This window comes from Pteropus vampyrus, unplaced genomic scaffold (genome assembly GCF_000151845.1).
Source record: "Pteropus vampyrus isolate Shadow unplaced genomic scaffold, Pvam_2.0 Scaffold120, whole genome shotgun sequence".
In the NCBI taxonomy this organism is placed as follows: Eukaryota; Metazoa; Chordata; class Mammalia; order Chiroptera; family Pteropodidae; genus Pteropus; species Pteropus vampyrus.
In genome coordinates, this window is record NW_011888901.1 from 4,338,709 (window position 1) to 4,359,677 (window position 20,969).

Below are 20,969 nucleotides of genomic sequence, written 5' to 3' on the forward strand. Positions count from 1 at the left end.
TGGGTTAAGATCCTACTTCTGCAACTTACTACCCTGGGCACTCTGTACTTCAGTTTTTGCAACTGTTAAATGGGAATAATGACGATGTCCACTCCTGGGGTAGTTTTAAGAATTTAATGGGTTGATTTTTATAAAGCATTCTGAACAACAGTGCCTGGTACAGAGTTCTAGTCTGAGGAAGTTGGGTGTATTTTTGTTCACCAAGGCACAGTGGTTGGGAAGTGGCCCCACATGGCACCTCTGGAAACAGCTCAGGTGGTTACACTGTAAGCCGACATTGGCTGCACTGCCCTCCACAGCATTCTCAAACCCCCTGGCAGAGCCGTATTCACGCATCTGATTCCCCCCACAAGCTTGGGACCTCTCGAGGGCAGCAACAGAGCCATCCCCACCCCCTTGTTCCTAGCACCTGACAGAATCGGTATTCAGGAGTGTTTGCAAAACACATGACTGAGTTGTGCTGGGAGTGAAGGAGCGTGACCAGTGGGCAAACCTCAGAGGCACTGGCCTGTGAAGGTCAGCTCAGCCCACATTTCTCAGGGGCCCATAGGGGAGAGGGTACTGGGGCAAGGCCTCTAAACCCCAGTCTTGTCCCAATGGATAAGGCACTTTCTGACACTGCTCCCAGCAGCAGCTGGAGGCTGCCCTCAGGCAGCGAGTTCCAGGTCCAGATCAGTCTGATGACACACTGATTGTCCTGTGCTTGTCCCTGGGGAGAAAAAGTGTTCCAGCTTTGAGGTCTAGACTCAGCCTCTGCAGAGGAAGCATGCGCGGGTAGATGTCCTGAGCTGCGGAGAGGCACTGGCTCTCAGAGACCCCTCAGGAGTCAGGCCACAGCTGCCCTACCCTGGCCCCATCCTGTCAGTGCCTCCTCCGAACTGCAGAACCATAGCCTCATCCACTTCCTAACTCCCGTTGGACCCATTTTAGATACTGCACCTAAAGCTCTCCCTGACAGCCAAACAAATGTCAGGAGCCATCTGTTGCCTGAGCCAGTGGCAGCTGTTGGGAAAATGCTTGCATACATATGAATCAATTTTGTTTTGCCTTCTGATAAGATTTTCAGTTGAGCAAGGGAAGATTTGTTAAATTATTCAGAGATTACATTAACCTGAGGAAGGCAGAACCGACAGCCCAGGGGGAGCGCAGAAGAAGCCTAGAGACAACTAAGGAGGCCTAGCTAGCAGCATGCCCTGTGGCCTAAGAAAAGAGCCATGGTGGTGTTGTAGCTACAGGCTCATGGCCCCTAGAGACAGAGCAGGGCCCATGTCCCCCTGACTGGGCTGATGCTGGGCTGGTCCTCATCAGAGGTGGCAGAGTGGGCTTTCTGTGCTCACCGAGGTGGGCAGAGTTCTCATATTTCCCCAGGCCCTCACAGGCGGTCTTGCCATCAGCCTGTTCTGCCCAGTCCCATGTGGAAGTCCCTCCATGGAACAGCATCACACACATAGGGAAGAGCTGATCTATGTCAGGCTGTTGACTTACATTATCTCATTTCGTTGCCAAAACCCATTTAAGAAAGGCAGGTAATAGTCCCCCAGTCCAGATGGGAGGCAGAGGCACAGAGAGGTTAAGTAACTTGCCCATGGACCCACAGCTGTTGTTGTTGGGGCCAAGAGGAGACCCCTGGAGCCCTAATTTGAAGCCAGTGCTGTTTCTTCCAGCAAGACTGCAGCCTCACTGGGGAAGTAGGGATCACCCAGGGTTTCTACAGCTGGGACAGTAGCATCATTCTGAGAAGTGACAAAGCCTCTTGGAAAGCCCAGGAGGCCTCGCTCTCCTGCTAGGGTGATTCTTGGTGAGTGGATTTGAAGCGGTAGCACATGGGACCTCCCCAGAGCTCCAACTGGAACATTTCAGTTGGAGTCACTGCTTTCTAATACAGGAATATGATGCTTGCATGAGGTCTCTCTTCTGCAAGTTAGGTTCTTCGTAAAACTTCTAAGGAGAGAAAGGTGGAGGGAAATTACATCAGGTTTCAGAAAAGGAAGCTTCCGAACCAAATGGGGCACTTGTTACACACCGATTCCTTGGCCCACCTAAGAACTATGGAATTAGAGCATGGGTGGGCAAGACCCAGGAAGCTGCATTGCTCCGTAGCTTCTCCCTGGTGTGATTTGTGTGTACCCTAAAGTTTGAGAATGCACTGCTTTTGGATAAGCCAATATTTAGGTTAATGTTCTTTAAATACCAGGGGAGTGGAGCCTCTCAAATCCATGCAGCTCCTTCTGAGAGAAGAGGCAGTGGCCACACCTGAAGCAAAAGTTTCCTGCAGGAGCCATGTGGCCCACCTACCTACCAGCCCCTGTGACCTCTGCCTGCCAGCAGGAGCCTTGAGGAACACACATAGAGACATATACCGCACGCACGTGCACACACACACACACACACACACACACACACCATGTCCCAGGCAGCATATGGAAGTCTGGCCCAAATAAAGGTGATATAAATTCCATGGTCCCATCACATTCTTTCTCAAATAGTTAAACCAAAGGTGAAGAGAGAGAGTTGGTCATCCATGTTGGGGCCTGAAAAGCCTCAAGACCACATGAAACTAGCAGGGATGGAGTCCATGCTATGAGTGAGTTATGCTCTTTCCACCTGTGTGAATGTCACGGTGGACCAGGTTTTGTTTCCAACTACTTCTTGCCCTCTTTGAAGGTGGGCATGGCCAACTGACCCGCTCCAGCCAGTGGATTTGATAGGTAGTAGGGGTCATTTCCACATGAAAGAATTCAAGAGCCAGGAGTCTCCATCTTCCCTTTCTGCAGTGGCCTCCAGATGTCAGGTCTCCACGTGGGGATGGAGTGGAGCAGAGACCTGCCAACCCATGATGGACATGTAATGAGAGAAAAATAAATCTTTGTGGTTTTAAGGCACAGATTTGGGGTTGTTCATGACCACTGAATTATCTACCCCCTCCTGCTGCTATACCACACTGAAGAGCCAAACCACCATAAGGGTTAAATTCACTCTGCTTAGACAATTCATGTAATTTGGGCACTAAACTAGAAGTGGGTTGTGAAGTGGCTCATTAATAGGAGGTGAGAATTCTGCTAACTGGAAGCAGTCCTGCAGATTCTTAATGCTTAGATCTTTATAGCAGGGTGTCGGCTGATGCTACAAAGCCTTGCTGAAAAACAAGCACCAAGAAATGATTGTGCAACACAGAGCTGCTAAAAATGCCTTGTCTATGGGTACGTGAGAGTGTCTTTCCGTCTTTCTTCTTTTTTCTTCATTGAAAGAACTCAACTAAGGTGACAGTCCTGGAATGTGAACAAAATGGGACTAGGAAAACTCTATTTCTCAATTTTTTGTTCCATCCACCCCCACCCTTCACATCCATCTCTTTGAAAAGCTGAAAGCAATGCACAGATGTAAGTAGCTGTGTTCATTCTTGTGGTTACAAGCCCCCACTCTGTTCCCATGGCAGCCTGGCACACTCTGCCATGTACTTCTCACACCGCATTTTGTTTGGTTCCTTGTCAGTCTCTCCCAACTGGACTGTGAATGTCTCTCGGTCAGGGTGGGACCTTCCTTCTTGCATCTCTGCCACCTGGCTGAACACCCGGTGTGCGATCTGGGGTGGGGGTAGAGCTGCTGTGGGGGTGGGGCAGAGTAAGAGCAGAGAGGCAAGGAGGAAGTTCTGTGACAAGGACACCCTGTGGGCCAGAGAGCAGCCCAATCTAAAGGCTTTTACTGAGCAACCACTGTGTACAGTCACAGTGCAAGGTGCGAGGTGCGGCGGGGAAAGTCCAGATGCACTAATCGCTTTACAAACACTTTCATATACGTTATATTTTGAACTTCACAACAATGTGGGGAGGTAAATTATACCTAAATTATCCTGTTTTACCTTAGAAGACAATGGATTTACAAAGTTTACATGAGATGTAGCAAAAAGGGGTTTGGCTTTGGGCCATGCACCTTGCTTTGGGTCCTGGCTTTGCCCCGGCCAGTGTGTGGCTGTGGGAAGCATCTCGTTTATAAAAGCGGGGGCAGGGGGACCGGCTCTGCAATCATATCCTTCTCTCTATGGCCTGGCCTGAAACCCAGGACTGCTTAATTCACCAAACAAGGTGTGCAGGCGCCATGAATCTGAGGGCAGGCTCAGGCCCGGGGGACAAGAAGGACCAGGGAAAGGAACTGCAGGCCGGAACAACTTCATCTCTGTGTCCAAAGGGCATCCTATGGGGCCCAGCCGAGGAGGCAAGCAGTGAATAAATGCGTGGAAAAGGAATGGGCAGCCTGGATGGAGCAGTGCCCAGATATGCCAGCTGTTTAAAAGCACGTGGGCAGAGATCAGTGCTCCGAGATTAAACCCCACCCGAGGAGCCAAGCCCTGCGAAGGGTATGATTAGGCAGATAGCGGCTGAGGTCACTATTGAGAGCCCAGTAAATCCTAGGAGGACTGCACTGCTAGTGTTATTACTGGTAACGATCAAGGATGGGGGACAGCTTGACATGTATCTGCCACACCATTGCTATCGACACTTCATTCATCAGCACACATGTGTTGCACACTTCCTATGTACTGGGCTCTGTTCTAAGCCCTGGAAACAGCAATGGATAAAAATCTTTGCCTTTATATTCTAGTGAGGGGCACAGACAATAAACAAGGAATAAGTAATTACAGAGTATATAAGATGACAGTAGAAGCTGCTGTGGGGCAAGGGATCGGAAGTGCTGGCTTGAAAGAGCAGGTGCTTTCCTGATTAGGGTGACCAGGAAGGCCTACAGTGAGAAAATGACCTTGGAGCAAAGACTTGAACAAAGGGAGGGAGGGAGCCAAGTGGAAATCTGGGGCAAGAGCATTACGAGCTAAGGGAAGGGCAAGGCAAGGCTGTGGGGCGGAAGCTGCGCCTGGCAGGTTTCAGGCTGGAATGAGGGAAAAGCAGGAAATGAAATGAGAGGTGGGGGAAGGGCTGGAGTGTATATGATCTTGTGAAGGAAGGATTGTTTTTATTGGGAAACCGTCATCTTTACTCTATGTTGAAATCAGTTGTCTCTCCGGCCTGGGAAGCAGCCCGCCTGGAAAAGACTTCTCATGGTTGCCTGTGGCAGACACAGGCCTGTTGACCATCTGCAGGCTGGTGGGGACAGCTCAGGTGCACCTTGGCCTTCCCAGAAGCCCCAAAGCCAGGGCCTCAAAGATACAGGGCACACCCAGCTTGCCTCTGAGTGGTGCCCTCACAGAATGTGGAACCAAAATGCTAACGGTTCTGAGGGGTCAGGGTGTGCTTCTGGCCCTGCAATATCTCGCCTCATTGGCCTCGATTTAGGATTCAGCTGTATGGAACTCCAGGCTATGCTTTCCCACCCCCAGACATTCGCACGTGCCGTTCCCTCTGCCTGAAGCTCCCGCAGCCCTCTTTTTCTGGCTCCTCAGGCCTCGTTTGTCCAGGAAACCATCCTGATTCCTCACACCCTGTCCTCTCCCATCTGTGCTGCTGCAGCTCCGTCCTCTTCCTCTGTCACCATGCTGAATCACTCTGGCGGGTGATTTCCTGCTTACTTTCTTCTCTCAAAACGTCAATCTTGTTCTCTCTTATAAGATCTCAAGAAATTCTGGTTAAACAGCAAGGGGAAAGGAAGGTGGTTGTTGGGGCCCTCGTTCTGGTGCCGACTTCAGGGTGGAGCAGAGCCGGGAGTGGAAGTAAAACCTGGGATGGGGACTGAAGACCAGTGTACTCAGACCACAGAAGGGGTGGGGGTGGGGGGGGCGGGCACGGGGACAAGAGGGAGCTGAACGTGGTGGGAGTCTGCAGGCTTCCAAGGTGACGCATCACTGAGGCTTCCAGTTTATCTGTGCTGGGAGCCTGAGAGTTCCTGGCCTTTCCAGACATCCAAACCCTGGCTTGTTCACCTAGGGAGAATGAGAATTTCCATATGCTGGGCAGGTATCATGTGAATCCTTTTACATTTATTTTCACTTAATCCTCACAACAACACTGCAATGTGGAAATTCTTTCTTTTGCTTCACCGATGAGGAAAATGAGACTTACAGAAATGTTAAGTGCTTGCCCACAGTCATACCCACCAGCGAGCCAAGTTTCATAAAGTAATATCAATCACGAAGACCATTTCTTCTGTCTCCTTCTGCCTCCCAGACTGAATGGGAAGGCTCACCCTGAGTAAGGTAGAAGTACCATTTCACAGGTCTCTATGCACATGGGTCTCCCAGCTCCTAGTCACCTGCTCATTTCACTAACGGCCATTTCTCCTGGCAGATTTCTTTGGTTTTTTCTCTCTGCCTCTCTCTGTCTCTCTTTCAGGAATAGATTACCTCCTTGCGTTTTCTACCTTATGATCTTTACTGATAACCTGCATTCACTGAGGACGTGCTGCAGGCCAGGCCTGTGTTGGGGGCTACAGGGATGGGCTGGCCACTCAGAGCTCATAGCCTACTTCCCCTCTGAGAGAGTGTGCCCTGATTGACCACCCTCCCTGAGAACAGGAGGGGCGAGGACAGGTAAGGCAAGAATGAGCTCAAGAATGTGTGATGGCATGAAGTTACTGAAATATTAGATGATTTCTACTCCCTCCCTGCCCCCCTTCCCTTCTTCCTTTCTTATCCTCCAATTAAGCCAGTGTTCCTTGCCTCCTGGAAGGTGGAAAAAGTATGAGAGCAGAAAGCAGAATAAAAGCAGTCACTTCCTGGCTTTTGTTTTTCAAAAGCCCTCCCAGACCATTGGGGGAAGAGTCACTTGGGCAGGGACAAACAATCTGGGAGGAAGCCACAGAGGAATGAGAGTAAGTTTTCCTGCCAGTGCTAAGATTCCCAGGCTGGGCCGGGTGGAAGGGACCAGTTGGAGGGGAGGAGGTGAAAGGTAGCCCTAGGCCCTGCTTCCTGAGCTGAGCCTCTGGGGTGTGACAGGATCAGAGGGGAGATGAGATGTGAGAGCAGAGGGGACCAGGCCCTCATATCCCACGTGACACCATGCGGGGGGAAAGGGAGAGTTGAAAAGAGTTTAGCTTTTTTTAATTCCTTAGCTATTCTTTCTGAAAATCCGGTGCTCCCGCAAAATGACAGGGCCACAGAGGGTTTCCTAGGAACCCAAATGTAACCAGTAAAGTAACCCACAAGTAGGAATGCAAGGCCTCTTGGTGGGTACACCCCACCTGCCACCCAGGAGCATCTTAGCAAGTGCCTGTAAGGACAGACGACTAAGAGGTCTGGTGGCTGCATGAGCTCCCCATGTCTTGGCTACACAAGCATTCCTTCTTCCTTCCACCTCCCTCTAGGTCATAATCCTAGGGAAAGGACAGAGAGAAACCCTGAAATGATTGAAATCAAGTTACTACAATTTCTTGGTGGAAATGGAATTCAAAATAGAAATGTAAAAAGTAGAGCAAAATTAAGTTATTTTGTTGTTGTTGTTCACCTGAGTCAGAGACAAGCAAAATGCTGCAAGAGCGGGAAAGGGGGCATATAGACTACACTGGGGGTTTGGGGTGTGGTCTTGGAAAGCTTCCTGGAGGAGGTGAAGCTGAATCAAAAATCTGAAGGTTCTCTTAAGGTATGTCAGCTTAAATTTCCACTAGCATCTGAGAGGTGTGGTTCTAACCAAGACAGTTCTCTCTCCCAGGGAGGTGAATCCAAACATTCCTCAGAGCTCAAAACTTTTCAGGGGGCTAGTCCCTGAGCCTGGCACATATCTGGTGACTATGCTCAGCATGGCTGATGCGCAGGACTGCAGGAGCCTGGCTAGGCACTGTTTCTCACAGAGGCTGTGGCTGGCCAGCAGGGGGAGCAAGCTTGCCACAGCCCAAGGCCCAAGAGCCCCAGGGAGATGAGTGGGTGGAAGCCCAGAATGCTGGCTGAATCTTCTGGTATTAAATAGCATTCTAGGGAGTAGGCACCTTTGTGAGCGTCAGACCCACCCCTAAGCGTCCATCCATCCACCCTCCCTCAGCCCTGAGCCCAGTTCTGCATTTTCTGAAGAATTTTTCTTTCAGGTGCTGCCCATGCCTTCCCCTGACTGGGCAAGGAAAGGTTAGGACTTGATGGACCAAAGTGGTGTCCAGGGATCCTGTGATGGCTGGGGAGTGGGGCCGGGCTGCTGGTGTTTCTCACCTGGACTCCCTAAGCTTGTCAACTGTGAAGAGATCTCCATGAACTAAGTCACTTAAAATGGCAGGTGTAGAAGAATAATTATGGACAAAGATACCATTTGTGGTCATTGAAAAGAGACCAATCTAAGTCTCCTCTAATATTGCTATTGCTGCTGCTACTGCTACTACTACTACTAATAATAAAATGTAGACCCACCAAATGAAATATTATTTAGCCGTCAAGCACACTATCTTCAAAGGATATTTACTGACATGGAATAGTGCTCATAACATAATGTGCTAATTCTTCTCCATTCGTCCTTCCGGAATCATTTCCTGCCTTGCTCTGCACCCCAGGAAGTCGACCCCAGTAGACTACTTTATCCTAACTCTCTTGCCTTCCCACTGCACTGAGTTCAGCCAGTGGGAGACACCAGCAGGAGATGGAAGGGTGGGAAAAGGGAGAGGCCCGAATATGTCTTCACTCTCTCCTTGTCTCAGCACCTCCAGGATCTAAGCTCCCAGCAGGCAGCCCCCCTCTAAGCCCGCAGCCCTCTCTGGGCTCTGAAACAACCATTTTCTCCCCTTGCTCTTTTTGGCCCAGACGGTATTAACAGCTTCCTGCTATGGCCAGCTCCTGGGTGCCTCAGCATCCTTTGTTGGTTTCCTTCAACTAATTCACATCTCTGTAAATCATCCTTCACTAAATAGCTCTTCATTTGAGCCATCAGAGTGAATGCTGCTTCCTGCCAGGACTCTATCTGATAATATGCTAAGTGAAAAGAGAAGATACAAAGCTTTGTATAGGAAAAAAGGCCTAACGCTTTATCTGCATTATTTCCCTGAACCCTCACAGCCATGCAATGAGATGTAGTGGCGAGGAATATTGACATTAGATTCAAATTTATCAAAGGGGAAGAATATGCTGATAAAGGAAAGGCGAAAAAGGCACACTCAACATTCATTTCATTTAAAAATTGCCATAAGTTACTACCAGATTCTATTTTTTAATGTATAATGTTTAACTTTTAAGAATGTGCTTCTAAGAAGAGGAGGAGGAGGTGGAGGTGGAGGTGGCTGCTAGATAAAGTAGGTCACATGAGCTAAGATGACCTGATTTTTCTTGACAACAAATTCTAACCCAACTTAGAAAAGGAGGAGGTGACTTGATTTCTTAGAATCCCAGCTCCACCACTGTGTGACTTCAGTTTTTTAAATCCGTAAAATGATCATATTAATACCTATCATAAAGGTCATCATGATGATCGATGAGTCTGTGTATGTTAAGTGTCTGGCCCTGTGCCAGGTCATCCTGGGAACTCAACAACTATGAATTCCCCTTGTACCCCTTCAGCCATGTCTAAGGTGGGAAAGTTACTGCTATGGTTGTATGAGAGACAAAAGCTTCATATTATGACCTGGTACCTGGCTCATATTAGCAGCCCTTAATAAGTAGTTGACAAATCAAGGAATGAAGAAATGAATGTTTTGCCCAGCTTTACCCTCCCTAGGCTGGGTCTCAAGATAGCTCTTCACAGCCTTTTCTCTTCCCTAAAGGTTCTTTATTCTCTATCCACTGTATTAGCTTTTTTATTGCTGTATAAAAAATTTCCACAAACGTAATGGCTTAAAGCAACACACATTTATTACCTCAGGATTTCTGTGCACAGACTAGCTGGATCTACTGCTGAGGCGGGTAGGGGAGACTCATGCGCTGCACTCAAGGTGCTGGTGGGGCTGCATTCTTATCTGAAGGCTGGACTGGGCCTGGTCTCAGAGCCTGGTCACGTGCTGTTGACTGTCCTCAAGATCGCACAAACTCATTTAGCTGGTTGATAGGATTCATCTCCCTAGATGTAAGGCTAAGTTCCTTGTTTTCTTGCTGGCTGTCAGCAAGAGCCCCATAACTTCTACAGGCTGCCCACAGTTCCTTGCTAAGTGGCCCTCCCATCACATGGCAGCTTCCTTTTTCAAAGTCAGCATGAAAGAATCTCTCTCACTCCGCTCTGTCCAGAGCCATGTGTGTGTGTGCGTGTGTGTGTGTGTGTGATCACCTTTGTCATCTACAAGCATACCTTGGAGATATTGCAGGTTTGGTTCCAGACCATTGCAATAAAGCAAATAGTGCAATAGATCAAGTCACACGAATTTTTTGGTTTCCCAATGCACATAAAAGTTACATTTACTGTACTATACTGTAGTCTATTTATTGTGCAATACCATTATGTCTAATAAAACAATGTACAAACCTTAATTTTTAAATACTTTATTGCTAAAAAAAAATCCTAACCATCATCTGAGCCATCAGCTAGTCATAATCTTTTTGCTGGTGGATGATTTCACCTTCAATTTGTAAAAAATGCAATATCTGTGAAGTGCGATAAAGCAAAGCACAATAAAACGAGGTACGCCTATAATGTAACCTTATCAAAGGAGTGACAGTCCATTACCTTTGCCATATCTTGTTGGTTAGAAGCCAGTCCCGGGTTCCTCCCACACTCAGCAGGAGATGGTGGGTTTATACAGAGTGTGGTTCATCGGGGGTCACTTAGCATTTGTGTTCCAGGCCTATCCCCTCAGAGTCCTATTATTTGTTGAGTGATAAACAAACTTATATACTTTCCTTCCCTGTACACTATTTACCAGGACATTCAGGAAATAATATTTCTTCTTCCCAGATAATTGTGATAACAGCATGTACCTTGGCCATGTTTGTTCCTGGTTTCCTTTGAGCTGATGATGGGAGAAGTTGCTTCACCACCTGAAGCCTTTATATCCTTCAGATTCACCACTTGCTTGTCCACATCGATTCACCCATTTATTGGCATGTATTTCTTGAGCATCTGCTGTGTGTTATACATAGAGATAATGCTACTAGTCTTTTCCTTGGTTGCCAACTTATTTACTTCCTTCTTTTCCTTCTGTTGAATAAAAACATATTTCTTTGTTTTGAATCAAGATATGTGTTCAACTACAAATCACACAACACCATTTTTTCCCTTCAGTGGCTAAATAAGTAAGGGATCTGTTTTAATCACTTAACAAGAAGCCCAGGGGTAGGCAGGCCAGGAGTGTTGCAGCTGCTCAAAAATGTCGACATGATCCCAGATTCCCTTTTGCTCCAGCATCTAACCTTAGTCCTCATGGTCACAATCCTGCTGCTACATCACCAGACATTGCATCCATATTTCACACAGGCAGAAGCAGGGAGAACAGAGACTTGCCTTCTTATTCTGAAAGGATCATATTCCCCCAAGGACTTTCACTTGCATCATATTGTCCAGAACTTGATCACATGGTCACCAGTAACTCCAAGAGAACTGGGGAAGTAAATTTTTTGGCTTTATTGCCAATGGGAATAAAGTCTAGGTGCTGTTAGTCAGAAGATGGGAAATGGATTTGGGCTAGGTCACCTGCAGGACCACTGTGGGATCTTGAGCCTAATCTTTATGGTCTCTCAAAGCTGATGGTTCTGCAATGAGAGCAATTGATTCTGAGTCTTTGTGTCAGGCTATGCTGACACAGATTGGATCTCAGTTTAAATGCCAGAAGGGCATTATAAAAGCACCCAGCAGCTGCTGAAAAATGGAACTAATGGCTCTTCTGCCCCAAGAGTCTGCCATCCAGAGCTTGGCAGGGTGGCAAGAGTGTCCATGCCCAGCCTTGATGGGCTAAGATGTCCTTGTGCACGCAACACTTCAGAGTAGAGGTTTCTTTCCTTCCCTTAAAAAAAAAAAAAGCACAAATGGCAAGAGAATCATGTGCAGGTCCTAAATCGATCTGCTCTCAGACCCGGTTCACCTGCCCCTCCCCCGCTCTGCTTTGTGTTGCATGAGGCTAACCCCTGATGGCTTCATTTTGATGTAGGTTGGACTTGGCTGAAAGGGAGCACTATAAGGATACTGGAGGGTAGCAGGCAGGGAGAAGCAGGGTTTTCCCCCCTTTCTAGCTTGGGTAGTGTCCCCACAGTCGCTGCAGCTCCACAGACACTCCAGCATCCCCTAAAAGGCCTGCTGTGGTTTCTACTTTGCCAAGTAACACCAGGCCCGGGCTCCAGCGACAGCACCTTACTGCGTTTTCCCTCCAGCCCAGGGCTGGCAGTGGCTGGCACTAATCTCTGGATTCTCTGTCGGGCTCTTCAGTCTCCCACCTCCTGCATAACCAATAGTCTGTCTCAAGTTCCTCTGCTTTAAATATTCAAGTTTTTTTCGCCTCTGGTTAGATCCTGACTCATAAAAACAGTGCAATAAACACCCAAACACTCATCACTTAGATTTAACAATGATTGCCATTCTGCCTTACTTTCTTCATCTATTTTTATTTTTGTAGAGAAAAAAATCCCAGACATGATGACGTTGCTAAATGATTTCAGGATGTAGCTCTAAAAAATAAGGACATTTTCTTATATAACAAGAATACTTAAATTCTTCCCACCTCTCTTCACACATTAACACACCTAATAAAATGAGCAAAACTTCCTTATGGTCATCTAATACCCATTCCATATTCGAATTTTCCCAACAGTTGCAAAGAGATCTATTTACAGTTGGTTTGTTAGAATCAGGATTTAAACAAGGTCTACACATTGCATTTGGTAGATATGTTCCCTGAGTGTCTTTTCATCTTGAACAGTCCTCCCACCATAAGATGTCGCGCGCGCGCGCGCACACACACACACACACACACACACACACACACACACACACAATTGGGAGCGCAGCCATACCTAGTCCCTGACTCCCCCACTGCCTGTGCCCTCTTCTCTCGGAGCCAGTCCACAGCACTTCTCTCACACAGCATAGACCCTCTCCTCCCTCCTCTGGATCCCTACAGATCCGGAGGAGCCCCCATGTCACAGCTTGGTACTTAACTCTTTTTAATTTTTTCTACATTTGCTTGTTTTGTTTCCCTAATAGTGTGTAAAGCCACATGGAAGCAAAAACTAAGCCTCTTAATGATTTTTAACCACAGAGGTATCTTAAAGATTATCTCATCTAAGCTTTGATATTTTAAAATACTTTTCCAACTTGCATAAGTCATACATCACCACTCATTTTACAAAAGAGAAAACTGAGGCCCAGGGAAGCTCAATAATTAATCTGAGAACACACAGCCAGTTGGCAGCACAGCACACATGATCCATTTGTGGTGGATTTTCCTTGGACCATGCGCCTCTGTCTTTCCATTTTCCTGCAGCATCTCGCACTGTGTATGAAACACAGAAAATGCTCGCTAAATGGTGTGTGTGTGTGTGTGTGTGTGTGTGTGTGTGTGTGTGTGTGTGTTTGTTGCCTAATAAATGTGTTATGGCTCTGGATCTGATCTTTAATTTCTTGAGGTGAGTGAAATTGTGATTAATTAGAGATAGTTGTTGAAAGCAAATGATTAGTAGTTTCTGGCTGAAAATCCCACTCCATGCCACAATCCCTTTGAATTTTCAGGAAGTGTTTGATCTACTGGGCCTCAGAAGCCTTTGGTGATGGCTAATAGTCAGCCAGCTAAACTTAGGGAAAAGAGTCCCAAAAAGAAAATGTTAAAATACGCTCCACTTGTAAACTCATAGAGATGGAAAGCAGATTGGTGGTTCTTAGGGGCTGAAGAGAGGGGGAATAGGGGTAACTGACTAATGGGCATAGAGTTTTATTTTGGGGTGGCAAAAATGTTTTGAAACTAGATCGATATAGTTGTTGTACAACATTGTCACTGTAGTAAATGCCACTGAATTGTTCACTTTAAAATGGTTAGTCTTATCTTATATGGAGTTCATCCAAATAAAAATTAAAGTAAATACATTACTTAACAGGATTAAATGTCTCAACTCAGCTCCACTAGACCTACTACACTGCAGCCTTCCCACTGCCTCAGAGTTAGAGGGAGCACTCTATGGGGAGTAGTTTGGCTTCCCATCCTCAGTCAAGAGAGGCATTTGAGAGCATTGCACTTTGAGATCAAGGTGCCCGCAAGAAGCATATTCCTGAGTTGGAGGGAGGCTTTGGGGCAAAATGAAGAGACTGCAGTGGGGCAGCTTGCATACCCAAGCAATATCCACAAGTTTCATGGGGCAGTAGGTTTCTTGGGCTGTCCTAACAGCACTTCTCCCCAAGAAAGGCAACCCCAGACAAAAGGAGTCCAGCTGTCAGAGCTGAGGAGAGGCAGAAGGAGGGGCCCATAGTTATTCATCTTGGGAGAGGGCATTTGGACACCTGCCATCCTGAGAACAGCAATAGAGAACCCACAAAACCCACAGAATAAGAGGTTGCAATCACATGCCCAGTGAAGCAAAAAGATTGTTATCCTCTCCCCTACCACTTCTCCAAGTCCCCAAGCACAGGAAGGAAAAGGGACCAAAAGAGTAAGGAGAGGTCTGAAGAACAGCCACGCCCCTCCTCACTTCCAGGCTCCTGGCAAACATCATGCTTGTGCTGGGCGAAGGGCAAGCAGTGGGCATTACATTAGGGTCAAGGCTTAAGACTGTGAAAGTGAACTGGACGGAACAGGGTGGGGCTTTTTTGTTTTGTTTTGTTTTGTTTTTTAATACATGAAAGCAACCCCAAAGCTATGGGATTAGCCCAAAATTTTATTAAAGATTGTGAAGAAAATATTAGTATAAATCTCTAAAATATTTGGAGAAAAAATAAAATCATTTTGTTTGTGTCCCATGGAGTTCAAACTGTGAAGTAAGTTGCTTTGTCTGAGTCTCTGTTTCTCATCTGTAAAGTGAGGCTAATAATGCCTTCTTGCTGGGCAGTTGCAAATGTTCAATGGAGTAATATTTGTAAAGCACCTAGGTGGCCGTAAAATGTAGAATGAAGCAGGAGCTTTCAGAAAGCAGGTAACTTTTCTAGGCAGGAATACTTAAATCCAGGGGAAGTTAATACTCCTGAACAAGGCTCAGTTTTCTCATCCTCTGGGACTTGAAATATGTATCCTCTTTTTGCCCCTGAGAGAGGCTCCCTGCACTAATTGAAAAAGCTACACAGAAGAAAGACCATATGAGGACACAGCAAGAAGGCTGCCACCTGCAAGCTGAAGAGAGAGACCTCAGGAGATACCAAACCAGCTAATACCTTGATCTTGGATTTACAGCCTCCAGAACTGTAAGAAAATAAATTTCCATTGTTTAAGCCACTCAGTCTATAGTATTTTGTTATGACAGCCTGAGCAGACTGATACAGTCTCAGACTTATTTTGTCCAAAGTAATGTACATAGAAGTGACAGAGTGACAACTTCTAGCCAAGGCTTTGAGCACCAAAATTAATTTTAGACTATAATAAAGAATAAAAGCATTTATTTGAGCAAAAAGAGCTGCTTAAACCTGGGATGCACAGGTTCATATAGCAACCTGAATTGTGCTCTATGGAAACAAAGGAGAGGCCACCTATTATAGAGAAAATTTCTGCCTATGTTCCCGTTCTGGTTCATTGCATGCAAATAAGGTTTTCAAATCATGTAGGTCTGACTGGTCCAAATCGTACAGTTCCGATTGGTTGGTATAGATGCAAATGTATCAATTCGTGCAGTTCTGTTTGAATGGGGCCAGTCTCAATCCATTGGTAGAAAGATGAAATCAGGAACTTTCTTACAGCAGTTGACTCTTGCAGTGTAACCAGGCAGGGGCATAGTACAGAAGGTTGAGAGATCAGCTCGTGGCTTTCTCCAAAATGCAGAGTGTGTGAGAGGCCCATGTCAACAATAGCTGCTAGACTCTGACTTTAAATTTGGGCCCAGTTACCCATGTGAAGTCCATTTTAACAGATGTAATTCTTGGGGTTTGCGGCGTCAAGAAGCATTCCTCTCCATGCTCTGGTGCCTCTGCCATTCGCCATGAAAAGAACATGCCCTGAACACCCACTGGCCCAAGAAGAAACAGAGAAACATGGAGCACATGTTAACCCAACCATCAGCATTAGCCTGAGCTTAGAGCCAAGAGTCCACAGCCTGGAGCTCAGCCTGGCCCAGGTGCCTTACAGCCAACCACAGGCCCACCCGAAAGAAGTAAATACTTATTGTTCTACGCCACTGAGGTTCGACAACTATGCTGACAAAGAAACTCCCTCATGGATCCTCTGTGAGAATTAAATGAATAATATATGAAAGACTATGCAAAAGTAAGACATTGATATTATTTTTTAATGAGATCAAGCCTCATCTAGCTAAACTGGAGAGATAACCAGTGACAGCCTTTGAAAAGCAGCCTCGTATGAGTGTTCAATAATGATGATCGTGAGAGTGAGGAATTTGTATTGTAAAATATTTTTTAAAGTATCAGCTGTCCTTCGAGTTACATACATAAATAAAAAAATGATTGCTAACAATCATCAAAGTTCAATACTACCAAAATTTTGTCTATGCTATGTGTAGCCTAGACTCCAGCAGGAGCTGGTTCACCCCACTAGTGTCTGGACACCCCCTGCTAATTTTACTTTAGATATGCAGAGGAAATCTTTCAGCAGATTCATATATAAGTTTTATCAACTTTTATATTACTGGGGCCTAAATTAATTACAAATAAGGCTTTTGATGTTTTTATTATAACTCTCCCCTTCTCTCACACTGCCCCTCAATTTGAGGACTGGAAATGGAAAATATTGTGTCTTGTTTAATTACATCTTCACCATGACACCGTGCGGTGGCAATTATGCTCCCCCATTTTACAGTTGAAAAATAAGAGGATCAGAGAAGTAATTTGCTAATCAAGAGTTGGGGTAGATTTTGAAACCAGATTTGTCTGATTCCAAAGCATATACATTCTCCAATGTTGCCTTCTGGAAACGGACTCCAGGGCACACTGCTAGAAGTTTGTATAATGAGGGCTGATAGGACAGAAATCCATCCCACTGGAGACAAACCAGAAAAAAAATGCACAGAAGGCGAAGCTGGAGCTGTCTTTGAAAGACAAGTGGCTGCTCACCAGATCATAAGGAAGGAGGAGGAAGTTCAAAGGGCACTCATGGAGGAGAGAGCCTTGGAAGCAAAGGCCTGGGCTGGGGCAAATCTGACAAGGGTGGGATGGGCTGAGGCAAAGCAGGGGGCTGGTGGGTTTTCTGAACAATTTCTCTGAAAGTGTCCCTGTTCTATAATTTCAAAAGGGGGAATGTATTGATATCAGTGGCGTGTCAAGGGGTGAGAGTAGGAGCAATGGTCCACCTGCTGCAGGCAATAAGGAGCACATTATCTGCACAGAATTTTAAAACAAATAATAAAACCATTTTATATGGGCTGAATTTTGTCTCCCCTCCCCAAATCCATGTATTGAAGCCTTAACCTCAGTGTGCTGATATTTGGAGACAGGACCTTTGGGAGGTCATTAGGTTTTGAGGAAGTCATGAAGGTTGGTCCCTTGATGAATTTAGTGCCCTTATAAGAAGAGTTTCCTCAATCTCTCTTCTCTCTCTCTCCCCCCTTTCCCCTCCACCCCCGACCCCCATGTGAGGACACAGCAAGAAGACAGCTGTCTGCAAGCCAGGAAGAGGACCTTCACTAGGAACTGAATCTGCTGGCACTTTGATCTGGCACTTCCTGCCTCCAGAACTGTGAGAAATAGATGTCTGTTCTTTAAGCCATACAGTCTATGATATTCTGTTATGGCAGCCAGAGCAGACTAAGACACCACTAAGAGCCAGTCAGCTTTTTATTACTAGCACGCACCAGCAATTGTAAAGACTGTCAGTGATAAAATACCTTCCTGCAGCCTAAACCACTCCCACCTCTCCCCTCCTTGGTACGTCAGTGATTGACATGACTCTTATTAAGACTATGATAAAAAGATATTACTGGAATCAGCAAGAAAGCAAGGGTTAGTTTGTTGAATATGTGACTAAAATGTCAGCAGGTAAATCTCATAAGGATATGTACAGTAAATTAGCATTTATATAGGTCTAAAAACACACCAAACAATACTATATGTTATTTAGCTATATATACATATACAAATGTAACCAAAACATAAAGATTTTTCTAGAAATAGCAGGCACCAAATTTAAGATAATGATTTTCTCTGGTGGAGGAAAAAGAGGTCCAAAGATATAAAGGTAGCATTTCATTCCATAAGCTAGGTGATTCATTATATTATTTCCCATACATTTTTGTGATTTAAATATTTTATTCAAAAAATTCAGTCAAGGAGTCTGCTCTCCCCTCCACACTGGAGCAAGGGCACCACCAGACTCAGACTCTATTTTCTACAAACTGGCTCCTCTCGTGGTCTAGAGGCATGAATGAGCCTTGTGCTTTAGGGAACAGCAGGTAGCTCAGGATGTCTGAGCCCAGGGTGTGGTAGGGGACAAGGCAAGGAATGTGGCTGAGCAAGTGAGCAGCAGTCAGGTCAAGGAGGACATTGGGCACCATATTGGAGAACTTGGGCTTCGTGTGTAGAGGGGAGTGATTGGGATGGATCAATGGCTTAGCAACTGGGAGATGGGATGACATTGAAAGCATGCAAGAGGCAGTGAGAGTGAGATTTGCAGAAGTAGGAGGGATATGGAAAGAAGGGGTTGGTTAGGATAAATAGGGCAAATCTAGCACCATGGCTGGTCTGCTATAGGATGGTAGCCAGTTCCAGCTGGAAGTGGAGTTTTCCTGAGTAAAAATGGAAACAGCCAGTGATTGCTATTTATAAAAATAACTACAAAGGCTTGACAACCCAGAGAGAATGTTGAAAAAGTAAATTGAGGGCTGTTGGGGAAATGCTCAGTGCTTCTCATCTTCAAAGCATTTCTGAGACATGAGCTCATTAATCTTCTCTCCAGAGCCCTGAGAGAAATATAGGGAAGAAGGAAGATGGGGACAAAGTGTGGATGTCTTCCCCAAAGCAGCAGAAACTCACAGCTAGAGGTCGTACCATGGATGCCTCTCAAATGTTCACTTCTGCTCCTCCACCCTGTTCCTCAGACGCAACCTGGTTAGGGGCATGGATGTACAGTGGCAAAAATAGGGAGGGCAGTCACAGGACAGGCAGAGCTGGACAGGCCACACCAGCAGCTGGGCTGGGTCACTGAGAGCTGCTAAAACCCAGGTACAGGTGATAAAGGCAAGCTTAGTCTGCTGGTCAGGAGTCATGCTGGGTGGGTCCAGGTGGCACTCTGGTTGAGGCCCATGGGATTTAACCGCGAAGTTGGCCCAGGCAAGAATCAAGATGCAAGCCCAGGCAGGAGGAGAGTTTGAACCCAGACAAGGCAGTAGGGAGGAAAAGAAGGGTGGAGAAAAAAGAATAAATGTGTTCCCCTTCCCCTAGAATGAGAGCTGACTCATTTGAACACCAGGAGTCAGGCCCTTTCGTTCCATTGTTGTGAATCCTACAAGCCTATTGTGTGGAGGCTATTATCACTCTTCTATAGAGAAAGAAATCAAGAGCATGAGTATATCACACAGTGGCAGTGATGAGATTTGAACCCAGATCTTTTTGCACAAAACCCCTTGCTCCTTGGCTAAGTCCCACTCATTCTTCAAGTTTCTACTCAAGGGCTTCTCCTCTGGAAGCCTTCCTCGACTGCCCCACAGTGAAGAGCAGTTGCTCCTCTGTGTTCCCCAGCAGCACAGAGCTGACCCCTTTGAGAGCACCTATGGCACTGAGCTGTAAGTGGCTCATTGCTTGTTGTCTCCCACTGGAATGTGCTCATACGAAAGGCACAGTCTTGGCTTCCTCCTCACTGTCTTCCAGCCCTGACAGCACCAGATCTCTCTGTTCCCCTGGGACTTGTGCTTGCCCCAGGTCTCCTGCAGGACGACTTCCAACCAGCAAAGCCATTCCCTGTGTCTTAGCTCAGACTTCCAAGAAAGGGAAGCTGGCAGGTCAGAAGTCACTGCCCAGGGCTCTTGCAGCTGAGGGGCAAGGTGGCTGGACACCCTGTACACAGGGCAGTCACAATGACTGGTGCTCCAGAAAAAAGACATGCTTTATCCATGGTCAGACCTGTGACAGTAGGGACTGAGCATCTAGCTGCCAGGAACTAGGGACACATCTACGCACAAAACAGATCGTGAAGCCTGTGGTCCTGTAGGGGACAGACAACACGTAAACCAAGAAAGTAATTTCTGAGAGTGATCTGTGCTGTGAAGGCAGTAAAACGGGATGCAACAGGGCTGACTGTGGAGCCTTCTCAGCCAGGGTGCACAGAGAAGGAGACTAGCGTGTCCCAGAGGGACTTCCATGCTTGGAATTAGGCTGGCAGGGGTCACTCTGACCTGCTGAATATTCGAGTCGTGCACTGCTCAGTGATGGTGGAAAAAGGGTCTTTACCTCCTGAAAGACCATACCCAGACCCGAAAGCATTGCTTCAGTTTCATGGTTCAGCACATTTTCTCCAACCTCCATGCTGAAAGATTATTTCATTGCCTTAAACAGAAGGCGTATTTGTATGTGTACATATGCTTGAGAGAAATTTACTGAAAAGATGTGGGTACGAGACCAGCTGGCAACACTTTCCAAGCCAGGATCTTCTTTTAGCAATCTGTCCAAGAGTTCTTGTTTGCAATGCTGGAACCCCAGCAAGGAGAGAAATGCAGAGTAAGGAATACACACTCACCCCAGAGCTCCTCATCCTCCCAAAGGAAGCAGGGCCCTCACCTTGCAAGGAGAAATGGAATGAAGACTTTCCAGGGAATGTAAGGGTCTTGGGCAACTCATCTGGTCCGGAGCGTAGATTTCACATTCAGGAGTAAAAGAAGGAAATGCAATCATTCTCTCTTACATCTCCTTCTAAAAGGCCTTTTCTGGGGCCTCAATTGTTGTGCCTACTCAATGGGTATAATTCCTACCACTTTCTCAAAAGTTATTTATTTTTCAAACTTACAAAATGTTGGTGACCTTCAAATATGGAGGTGGAGGTGGTGAAGGGAATTGCAAAATGTAAAATTGTAAATTGAGAGGTTATCAAAATGTTAGTTTTTCTGTCCTCTTCCTCCTCTGCTT